Source organism: Rhea americana, unplaced genomic scaffold (assembly GCF_003343005.1).
Source record: "Rhea americana isolate MKP2758 unplaced genomic scaffold, rheAme1 scaffold_67, whole genome shotgun sequence".
Taxonomy (NCBI): Eukaryota; Metazoa; Chordata; class Aves; order Rheiformes; family Rheidae; genus Rhea; species Rhea americana.
The window spans coordinates 1,636,932-1,649,629 of NW_028186834.1; the positions used below are offsets into that span (position 1 = coordinate 1,636,932).

The window sequence follows — 12,698 nt, forward strand, 5'->3', positions numbered from 1 at the left end:
GGGCACCACTRAAAAGAGTCCGGCCCCGGCCCCTTGACACCTTCCCTTCAGATATTTGCATCCATTGATAAGATCCCCTCTCAGCTTTCTCTTCTCTAGGCTAAACAGGCCCAGCTCTCACAGTCTTTCCCCATGAGAGAGATTCTCCAGTCCTCTGACCATCTTCATAGCCCTACATTGGACTCTCTCCAGTAGCTCCATGTCTCTCTTGTCCTGGGGAGCCCAGAACTGGACACAGGACTCCAGATGAGGCCTCACCAGGGCTGAGTAGAGGGGCAGGATCACCTCCCTCCACCTGCTGGCAACACTCTTCCCAATGCACCCCAGGAGACCATTGGCCTTCTTGGCCACAAGAGCACATTGCCAGCTCATGGTCAATTTGTCATCCACCAGCACTCCCAGGTCCTTCTCTGCAGAGCTGCTCTCCAGCAGGTCAGCCCCCAGCTTGTCCTGGTGCGTAGGGTTATTTTTCCCTAGGTGCAGGACTCTGCACTTGCCCTTGTTGAACCTCATACGGGTCCTCTCCGCCCAACTCTCCAGCCTGTCCAGGTCTCTCTGAATGCCAGCACAGCCCTCASGTGTGTCAGCCACTCCTCCCAGTTTTGGATCATCAGCAAGCTTGCTGAGCAGGCACTCTGTCCCCTCATCYAGGTCGTTGATGAAGAAGTTGAACAAGGCTGGACCCAGTACTGACCCCTGGGGGACACCACTAGCTACAGCTCTCCAACTAGACTGCCACTGATGACARCCCTCTGAGCTCTGCCTTTCAGCYGGTTCTCAATCCACCTCACAGTCCACTCATCTAATCCACACTTCCTGAGCTTATCTAGGAGGATGTTATGGGAGACAGTGTCAAAAGCCTTGCTGAAGTCAAGGTACACAATGTCCATTGCTCTCCCCTCATCTACCCAGCCAGTCATTCCGTCACAGAAGCCTATCAATCAGATTAGTTAAGCATAATTTCTCCATGGTGAATCCATGCTGACTACTCCTGATCAACTCCACATGCTTAGAGAAGACATTCTGGATGAGCTGCTCCATCACCTTTCCAGGGATGAAGGTGAGGCTAACAGGCTGTAATTTCCTGGGTCTCCCTTCTTGCTCTTTTTGAAGACAGGAGTGACACTGGCTTTCTTCCAATCCTCAGGCATGTTAATGATAACATTTTGGACAAATGAGTAAGGATTTAATAGCTGGAAACAGCTAGATACTATTTATCAGCTAAAGACAGAAATTATAATGTGATCCATATTTGGCTTCTCATTATTTTCTACTTGTGCTAGGAATAAAACATATTTTCCTCTCTTAAGAGCCACAGTCTCACATTTTCAAAAGCATTACATGCTTTTCTTCTTAGAGCAGACACAAGCACAAATGCACCAACATGTATTATTAAACTCCTTTGGACCTGTCTATCAGTACTTATAATATTTCTCACAGAAATGAACTCCAGCATCTTCTCTACTTTCCCTTGTCTTTTTTCCTTGATGATAGATAAGTCTTTGTGAATCTAGTACTATCCCTGTCCTTACTGAGCAACCACAAATTTTCCCTATGGTCCCCATTTCTCTCTGCATTCTCATTTCCCATTCAGCTCAGCCTTCAACAATTCAAAACAGACCTGCTCCTTTACTGAGAAATCTTCAGCTCTTCCTACCTATCAGGATGAGTTTGCTTTTCTATGAGTTTTGTAGCAACCAAAAATAAAAAAGAATGATTATCAACTTCATCTGTCACCACCTTTTCCTGCCTTTGCCCCTCAATGTCCCTACTGTCTCTTCCTATCTGTTCGCTGCTTCTGAACTTATTACTCATTCTTCCTTCTTTGCTACCCCTTGTTCTCTTCACTGTTTAGCTTTACTTATCCCAATGCAGCCCTCACTCCACAAAAAACCCTGTTAGCTTCAAAGTGAGTTTTCCAAGTAGAACAATGTCAGGATCCAGGTTTTGCTCAGTTCCATGCTCCCTTCACACTGTACTGTATAACTTCTCTGAAAAGCCATATACATGAGTTTGACTGGCTCCTAGGGAGATCCCATGTGTGTTATTAGCACTTGTAAGTAAATAAGGAAGCTGATATTTATCTCTCTTGTACATCCTATATGATATTTTGTCACTGACAAGCTATTCTGGGATCATTGTACACAGGAGTCTATTACATTACTATATGTACAAGCACTGTATATACAGTTAATCTTTTTTTTTTTTTACATTCTCCATTTCCCTTTTATACCTTACCATTAATTTAACTGCCTTTTTAGTTAACTCTATGGATTCCACTCATAAGCTAAAGAAAAGGATATAATTAAACAAAAACGCATAACATAAAAGTTATTCAAATGCATAGACTTCRTGATCATCAGTTAAAAGACACAATTCTCACAGCCTTTGCAGCTGTCAAAGGCGCAGAATTTCAGATCAGAACTTCAGATAACAGAGCTGGACCACTGAACAAGTTTAAACATTCTGTCACAGCAGAGAACTCTATCACATGCTTCATCTTAAAAATCTCTTCCATTGGAAAAATGCTCCCAAAGTTTGCTTTTTTCATCTTTGTACAAAATGTAGTCACCATGCTATTACACTCATTCATTTGTGTGCTAATACCAGGTCAAGTATTTCTCTTCCTTTTCAGATGTCAGCTATCCTGCTCCTTTGCCCCTTTCAACATTCATTCTGTGAACTAAGGAAGAAAAAAGCTTTTTCAGTCCCTTTGCAAGAGCAGCTCTCCATTCCACACTTCACCCCAATAGTCCTTGTCTGCACCTATTCCATTTGAATTCATTTTTCTTATTAAGAATTGTAAAAAGTATTTCAGAAGACACTTTGCCAGTGCTCAGTATGACAGCAACAGCACTCCTGCTCTCTTCTGGAATACCCTACTTGATGTTCAAGAATCAAGGATATCTTCTTCTCAGCTATATGAAGTTGGTGGTTCCAAGTCACCTGCAACTGCCTAGTATACTTATGTTTTTCTCCCTCTGTCCTGTCTGAGGATATCCCCGCTTTTAACAGCAACAYCTAATTTTGCACTATTAGCAAATTTCAGGAGCTTGCTACTTTTGAACCAAAGTTTAATAGAAAATACTAAACACAACTGATTCCAACACTGAACTTTTAAGAGCTCTACTGACAACCTTCTTGCAATCTACTATTTCCCTTTCAGTGTAATTATTTTAATTTCCCCTTTATAAACTTTCTCATTCATATTRGAAATACCATCTTAATTCCACAGACTCTAGTTTAATAAACTAAGCTATTAAACACTACAGAGGCATCACATCAAATGTTTTACTTGTCCAGACAAGTGAAATCTACTGCATTTAGTCTATAGTACTAAAATATACCTTTAGTAAATCCAACTTCCCTTTTGTTTCATTTTCTATTTACATTCACATCTTAAAATATTCTTCCCTCCAAATAACGTTCTAAGGCTTCACATGTCAGTGAGACAACTAATGCAACAGCAGCCCACAGTATTCTTTTTAAAGGTATGCCCTGCATTTACTAGTCAACAGTCACATGACCTTGCCCTGATTTTGACAGATTTTTTAAAGCTACCTGTTACGCTACTTCTCACTTAACCCAATTCTTTCAGAATTTGATGGCACTGATGTGGTCTTTCTGACTTGATCATACCGTGCTTCTTGAGCTTTGCTTCCACGTCTGATATAGCCGTTTCTATTTCCTCTTCATATTGGGTACCCTTGCCTTTGTCCCCCTGCTTAGTACCTCTGTCCTTTTTGAATAGTGATAAAAACGTGTATTTAAATTTTTCCCTCAGCTGCATTTCACTGCTGCTTCAACTAGACTTGGATCCTTTGTAGCTCTATAACCAAACAGCATAGGATGATTGATAGACTACTTAATGAAAAATAAGTATTCTACATTTCACTAAAATAAATTCACCAATCATTCAAACAGTGACTCTTAAGATGCTCATTAAAAACACAGATTAAGTATTTTCTAATCCCTAAATGCATTTTGACCAAATCACAGGTACTGAAATGTCTCTTCCAAATTCAGTAAAATGCTAAATATTTTACATTGAACAGGCAAACTATAGATGCTATAGCAAAGTGGTTTCTTAGTTTGGTTTCAGTTTTAAACCACACAGCAGTCAATTCTTCCCAAGAGACTTTATTTTGGTGGAATAATTGTTATCAAGCAACTTTGCTTCAACATCTTTGTTGCTTAGAAAAGAAGAGGGAATAAAAAACACAGCTTTCAAACCACAGAGCAGCCGTTGAAAACTTAAAACCACAATACCCAAGAACAGAGTGAGCCTATGATTACCTAACACAAAATGTGGTTTAAACTGGGCATCATACCAAGTTTTTCACAGAAACCCAACGGGAAAAAGGACTAAAAGTATCCATGGTTACAGCGACCCTTGCRTGGCACCTGAAGAGATCTTTCTAGAAAAAGACAGGTAGAAACACTTATCAGGGTCCTCAGAAGTAGCAAGGCTTCTTCCTGTTTTTATAAGTTAGAAAAAAAATAGAAAAAAGAAAAAATAGCACTTAGTACAGACCGTCCTGAACACAGACTGTAACCTAGAAATATTTTTAAAATTCCCCTCTTGTATGTTTTCTACATTTTCACTCAGTACCRAAAAATAACCTCAGAAATAAAGACTTGTCTATTTAAAATAATGGCAAACTCCTCAAATAAAAAATTAATTTAGGAAATGACTATTTCAAGACTGAACTCATGAATGAAGGAGCAGGATCTTAGGCTGCAATCTTTCCTTAAYGGGAAACGTTTGAAGAGTAAAGCCAGCCAAACGGGAGCCACCCGCGCCCCGCACCGAAGCCCGCGCTCTCCCTGGCTCTGCCTCGCGATGCCTCGGAAAGCAGCGATGCAGCTAAACACGGCCCACAACCGGCTTCAGTGGCATTTTTTCTCGCTTCTCTGCTGAAACTTATTCACCTGTTCTCTGTTTATATGAGTGTTTGAGGAAGATTTTTTTTTCAACTGTGCTAAAATACTTAGGCATAACAAAGCATGAACAATCATGCACTCATGGAGAAATACTTGTGACAAATATTTCTCTAGATGCCTCTTCTATATGTTCAATAATTTGGTGAGACTGTAAAACAGAATTGAAAAGAGAGTTCTGACGACAAGTTCCTCTCCCAGTGGCAGGGAGGAGTGCAGCTATTTCCCATTAAGATGATGTACAACCAAATGCAGTTCTCCTTCTTGTGAAAAAGCAAAAGATAGGAAGARATTTTTAATTCCCTGTAATCTTCTACGATGCTCACCTTCTAGTTTGTATTTTCCTTGAGGATTCTGCCCCATCTTCTGTTGTGGAGATGATTGCTCCACAGATATTAATAACAGATCTATGCTGCTGAATCACTCAACTGGACAGATCTGATCTGGGTCAGGCATTAGCACCCTATCACATTACTGTCAAATCAGCCAGAGCACACACTACGATGTTTGTAATGGCTTCATTACAGACATCACGGAATTACATAGATGATGCATGATTTCACATAAAGTTTGCCCAAAGTTGCTTCCTCCACTTTTTTTAAATCAGTTGAACCAGCAGGCTGAAAGTTCAGCAAACTCAGTTGTAAGAGATTAGCTTTTTCTGTTATGTGGCTGGAGCATTCTTGATGTGGTAAGACATACCTGAAACTGTGTTTACTTCCTCTTAAAAAAAAAAAAAAAAAAAAAAAAAAAAAAGAGGTTCAACACCCCAATCATTTCTCCAGGCAGTTCTCCTGCTTTTGTAGTGGTTGATCACCTAATGACTGAGAAGCCATGCCTGTGACCTTGGTGATTATTCACAAAGAGTAGTCCCCTAATTCTACCTATGAAAGTTTCAAAATAGTATTTACATCAGGGTCAAAAACCTCCAGGAGTCCCACTACAATTGTACAAATTCTGCTTTCTTCAAAGAGCAATGCAAYACAACACAACCCATCAGCTCTAAGTAATAGTAGTGCATAAGTATCATGCCCAGCTCTTGGTTAATTAATGAATCAAAAAAAGAACATAGCTGCCATAAATATTTCTGCAACTCGGTATCAAGATCCTCACATTTGATCATAAGTAATTGGATATGGCCCTGCATGTGTATTTACTCACTGTATTTAAGCAAGTACTGCATATAGAGGGTCTTTGAGTCTTCAGCACTGAAAATCTGGCAACACTTAAAGAAGACTTTTTTGTTGTTTTAGAAGTATTAAGTCATGTTTTCAACAGATATAATATTGATGAACAGTTACTGAGTAAAGGGTACAGATTTTACTATCTATGAAGGAAACACAGACTCCAAAATGTAAACCTCCTGCAAGAAGAAAAGGCCATATCTCGAAGTCTACCCAATGATGGCATATGMCAATCCTGGCTTCCAGCAGTACAAAAATATTCGGAAACCTACCGTGAACTTCTGCGAAAATTGTAGGAGAACATGTGGGAGATCTAAAAAGAAGAAACACTGGAAACACATCGCTGAATTTGGTTGAGCTCCCTTTACTAGCTGAACAACAGATTTAGTCATCAATTTTGAGAGGAAGCAAAGGCAGGAATAATCCCTGGCATTCAGACTCAAGAAAAATTTAGGTACACACCAACTTTCCTTCAAGACTGTTGGAACAAAACTAAATCATTTGTGAGCTTCAAACTGCTGAACTGAGGTAAATGGGAAGAGTTTTTCTTCCTAACTCAGCTTTCAGTGCCTCTTTTCAGACATAAAAACAAGTTGGAAAATGAGCTAAATAAATTATTTCAGCCAGTTCAGAACATGTGAAGACTCATACCTACAAACTGCCTCCAAAGAAAGGAATTAAAAGAAATGTGTGAAAAGTGGCGTTTTCTTTAAAAGAAATTTTTATAAGAATTTATAATTCTTTATAAGAATTTTATTTTTTTATATATATTCTTTGCTATACCCTGAGCCCAGAATTCCAGAGACACTGTTTTAACCAAAGATCGATCCAAAACTGTCAGGCTGAAACATAATATCAAAATGCTATTTCCATTGTGCAGAATGGAAATGTATGCAAACCTAAGTGGATGTATTTTGATCCAGATAACCCAGGGCACTGCTAGTAGTAGAGGAATGAGGACATGGTCTGATGGACCTGCTTCAAGTYACAGAATAAGCCACGTTGGAAAGGACCTCTGGATTCCAAGCTCCATCAGATTGCTCAGGGCCCCATCCAGTCTATTAGTTTCCAAGCAGCTGTGTTCTCTTTACAACAGTAGGAGAAGTAACACACAGTCCCAGGTATAACTTTAGAGTCTAAAAATCTGCATACTAGGAAATCCTGATATTATGCCACTACATACATGTAAATGTGAATACAATGAGGTAGGCTTTCTAACTATATCCATGTGCTTTGAAAACAGGGATTTAGCATGCTTTTAGTATGGGTCCACTCAGGCAAATACTATCCTTATTAATCTAAACAAAACTGCAAACAAGTTTCTAAATGGAATTTTGCAGCATAAAAGAACATTTTAAGAAACACATCTCTTAGCTAAATAGTAACATATCTGAATGCTAGGAAATCCAAAATACAACCTGGCTATAGGAAAGAAATTACTTATGATACAAGTAAGGCAGGCTTTACTTTGTTTTTGTAATTCTAATCTGACCATGGTTCTGGAAAAAACTTTAACGYGTCTCCTGAAGTGTTCTGCTATATAATCATCAAAGATAAACCCTTCAGCTTCAGTGATATGCAAATGAAGACATGTTTGTTAAAAGGATTAACAAAGTTGTTCAAAGCATCTTTTTAGAGTCAGTCTAGTCTGCTTCCAAACAAACAATAAACTATCCACATGCAGTGAGATTTTCTAACCCATAAACATCACCAAATGGAGGAAGAAGATCAGAACCTTAATGAGTTTGGTCTCCTTTGAATTTTAGCTGATCAGTGTCACCAATAATTTCAACAGGCTTTAAAATAAGCACTTTCTATCTTCAAAGTGCCTTCCAAACATCAACCAATTAATCCCTACAACTCTCCTCTGAGGTAGGTAAGTAGGTATTGTTATCCCCATTTTACAGTCGGATGAACACAGTAAGAAGGGTTAAGTGATTTGCCGGAGGCCACAGATGGAGGTGGGATTAGAACACAAGAGTGACTATGATTCCTTTTAGAGGACAGCACTTTTTTTTCTTTTCTGCTGAGACTTTTCTGTTCTGATTAGACATCTCGGCCTTATGGCAATACTTGAAGGAAACAGAATAAATTCTGCCTTGTTAAAAGCAGGAAGCCATAAAGGAATCTTTTATGCCAATGTACATCACACTTTTTTTGTGTTACCCTGACGTAAGGCTTTTACTTTAATTTTGTTCTAATATTCAAGTATCACTCCTTCCATGCAAGGACTTCTTCCTGCAGTAATGTAATACACTACCAATTGGCAGATATGTCCTGCTCTTTTGCAGATTTTATTTTGCCTTTTTCGCTTCCAGATCAGTAAGTCTCAGTGACATACTGCCCTTAAGATAGGAGGACGCTGTCCTTCCAGGATCAGAGCGGCAGTTAGCTGGCTGGCCCCACGGCGGCACAAGCAGGAGTACTTGAAGAAATGGAGACATGGAGCTTTGAGAACCAAGAGCAGAGAAAGCCATTAACTGAAATCCAACTCCGATGAACTGTTTGCAGCTATTCTAACAGGCATAAGATTGATACTTTTCCCATTTCAGTAGAAGGATCAAATGGAAAAAGCAGTGTATATCCTGTTCCTCAGTATGTATACAACTTAAGGCCACTTGAAGACCCATTTGTCATGAAGTTAATCCAATGTACAGTAATCATTTGAGTTTCATAATGAAATCACCATTCTTTTCATCTAGTGGCCTGCTAGTCCACAGTACCAGTTCCCTAGAGTATTTTTGAGAATAAACCAATCCACTACTCAAACCTAATGTCTCATGAATCCTGAGTACATTTTCTGTTATTCTTTCAAAAGATACTTCCCCCTTCTATCTCAAAGCTCACTTTCAGAAGCCTTCCAATACAGGAGTTGGCATGTTCAGGGAAAGACAGTGAATATTTGAAAATTCAGTACAGTGCTTTTAGCCAGATTGCTAGTTACACATTTTTAAGACAGAGTTATCCATCTGTCTTAAAAGGATAGCACCATTAATGTTACAAAAGAAGGAACAGTTTATTAACATGGTAATTATTATACTCTGGTGGCATTTATGTATTATATAAATCAGGGATCATATCTCCTTTAGGTGTCACCCATAGACAACAGTGTCATCAAAATTTTATTAGCTGGAAGTTTCCTTTGCTAAAGACACACATGAAGCTTTCAAATCAAGTAAGTAATTTAAAATAGATAATTAAAATGCAATTGGTTTTCTACTTTTGTGGACACAGAATCTATAGGCTATTTTTTCCTAGAAAGGGAAAATACATTAGAAAGGTATATCAGACATAATTTTGCTCTTGCATGACCAGCACTTCAGTCCCCTTTTTAAGAAGACAAAAAATAAGTTAATAATTTACCATCTAAGGACTTGTATACCTAACAGTGTAAGAACACACAAGATTTTGTATCTCAGACTGCATATTTTCAGAAACAAAAATATATATCATATGAGTTAGGAAGGGTCCAGCTTTCACAGCAATTTTGTCACCAGAAAAACATGTAATGCAAAACATAAGCTTGAAAATTGCTATTTGCCAGCTCTATCTTAAGATTTGTAGCTAGCTCTGAATTAYGTGCTCTGCAGAAACAGTTCCCTTCTTTTATCGCTTTGGAAATCATTAACTTGCACTCTACAGTCCTTTGTGCAACAAAGGAAGTTTTCACATGAGCTTTCTGCTAGGAGAGACAAAAGGGATTGTAGATACAAAATAGCAGTGTGAATGGCAGTTTTAGAGAGTCTTCGGGCAAACAAGTTTCAGTGACATCTCATCAAGTAGAGTACCAGTCTCCAAATTTCCCACAACTCAGCACCACCAYGCTTCAGGGCCAATCCATCCTATGAAATTATTCCTCATATCCAAATTTCTTATGCTACCTATGAATACAAATAACTCTCTGAGCCACTGCCGCCTATCCCATTAATTAACAAAAACAACTTCCAAATAATACTCCTTGCTATTACAGGTTTCTTTGTACTGTAAAACGCAGGTGTGATGGTAACACATGCCTACTTGTGCTGTAATTATACCTTCAGTTCTGTGCTGATACTCGATATGTCAACACACTCCATGCTGTCCACCCCAGTAAATGGACAACCAGCCTCCAATTTTTCAGATAGCTCTAAATTGTTGGCCACAGCTCATCTGCATTTCAGGCGTATTTTAATGTCCTGCACTGCACAGAGAGAGAAGAAGCAGTGTGTAACCTCCTATGCCCTGCCCAGACCAGAATACATTCTCCATAAAAAAAATACATCTTTCACCAATTTGAATTTCTGGCAAGGTAGAATCTAATTTTCCCAGAAAGTTCATCTTCTCTGTATGCAGCCACATGCTCTGATCAGTTCTTTGGTAGCTGTTCAGCATGAATATTTCTGAAAAACTGGTCCATATTTTTACAAGTTCATTAGACTGAGAGCCTCCCAAATAGTGTGCCTTTCTTGAAAACTGCACAGCACATCAGCTTGGCATTTTCCATATGTGAAGAGGTGAAAGATGATTATACAAAASTTATCGTACCGATCTCTATATAAAAATCCCTCATCTCATTTTACTGCCCATCTGTCTGCCTGGTCATCTAACCTTGGGCTGCAAATTACCTTGGGCATGTATTTTCCCTTCTTTATATCTATAAAGTAGTGAACAGATCACAAGTTCTACAGAAAATAYGGAATGTACAGCAGTAATTACAATTTTGTTTTTCACATTTGTTTTTAATGAAGTTCAACTGAGTAGAATTATGGTAATGTAAGACTATGTTAAAATGGGGACTCAGCAGAGTACTCTTTATTTCTATGTATTTTTCATGTAGTATTCCTCCAAAATTTTCAAGATAAAAACTCAAAGTAGTCAATGAATTTTCTGAAGACTGAAGAAATTAATTAGAATTAATTCCTGAATTTTAATGAATTAAAATTTGCCTTTAAAGCAACTTAATTATGCTATTACAGATTTTCTAACAACATATGAGTAAGACTATCAAATTATGATGTAGTTAAAGTGCCTAATGACATTATAGGCATCCATTCTAYATACTATATTTTTAAATGAAAAGAAAGATAAGTTGTGTTATTAATCATAACCAAACTCACACTCACTGTAGTTAGTCAATGGGGACCATGATTTATGTCATTTATGTTTCTTCTCCAATGCAAATATAAAGAAGTTAGGGGAGCAGTAAGAGACTGACTCTTGTCAAATACCTAGATATAACCTTTACATCTAAAAATGGTAGCTAACTCAGAGAACGTAAAGTGAGCTTTGCCGATAACAGAGGCATTTAAAAACAAAATTTTTGATAAACTTYATCCCTTGAGGCTGCCAAGGTAATCTCAGCATATTCTTATTAAATAAAGAATGCCCTTTCCCCTTCTTGTTTGTGATCCAAATTCCAACTGTAAAGAATAAATCCATATAACTGAATCAATTATCCCCAAATATAATTACTCACTATGGTATGAATTGTGAAATCATGGGAAARGCTCTTCTAACAAAACCTTTCACCTAAGTGAAACCTCTTCTGCAAATTAGTTTACCTACCTGAATATCAAGAATACTGAGACCCACCAGAGATAACTGTAAAGGAAATTCYTGATTCTTTTTTATTCTCTCTTTATATTAGGTTTAGTTTTCCCTTGCAAACCTATTTTACAATTACTATTCTTATGCTTATAATTTTGGTGGGGACCAAAATTGGGGGGAAGCTCTTTTTTTTTTTTTTTTAAGAATATCCTACTCCTGGAATCAGGTCATTACTAAAAATGTTCACTCCTTACATTTTAAAAAGTCATTTCCCAAACTTGAGATTAAGGAGAAAGATAAGCAGCAATCCTAATGCTAGTGGGCAAATAAAGAACTCAATATTTATTTAGATTTCATGGTAATCCACTCCATCAATCCAGTCCACAACCAGAAGACACTAAGCATGCCAATCCTTGGTTTTTAATAAAGTTGGCAGCACCATTGTTTTGCCAATGTTTTATTTTCTGCCTGATTTCTGTTGTTTTCRTAACGCTTACGCTTCTCGTGACGTTTCAAAGCTCTTTGGAGCAATGAGACACCATCACATCTCATACAAGCTCACAAAGCACGTGCAGCTCCTCATCCAAAGCACCCAGAAGTTCAGCAGGCTACCTGCAACCCCCTCACCTTGCAGACCACGAGCGGTCCGCTGAACTTCTCACCCCTCCACTCTCCACAAGGACCGTCACCTTACTTCCCACCTCTCCCAATAAGCCCTCTCCTCAGCAGGAATGAGCAACAGCTATGGGGACCGAGTTGAGTATATTCTGAAGGGATGCAAGGCCTCTGCTCTCCCTCCTCCATCGTGGCTCCTGCACCACGCAGCAAAGTGATCGCACTCCGAAGCTTGCCTGCGGTACCCACCGCGCTGCAGGGCCGCCAGCACAGTTCAGAGACCTCCTGCGGGTTTCCCCAGGGGCCAGGGGGAGCGCGTTAATAAGGGGGCGAGGAGCAGGGAGCAAAGCCCCTCCGGGCACCTGGGGCAAGTGCAGCTCCCGCGGCCCGGCGCCGCAGACAAAGAGCGGGCCGAGGCGGCGGCGGCGGCGG

General features: G+C 39.1%; 1 protein-coding gene across 3 annotated transcripts in view; it reads right to left on the reverse strand.

Annotated features, from left to right (window-relative positions):
* The window catches only part of LOC146586635 (uncharacterized), a 170,748-nt gene that overhangs the window by 109,016 nt on the left and 49,034 nt on the right, over positions 1-12,698 (reverse strand). The gene's annotated exons all lie outside the window — the stretch shown is intronic.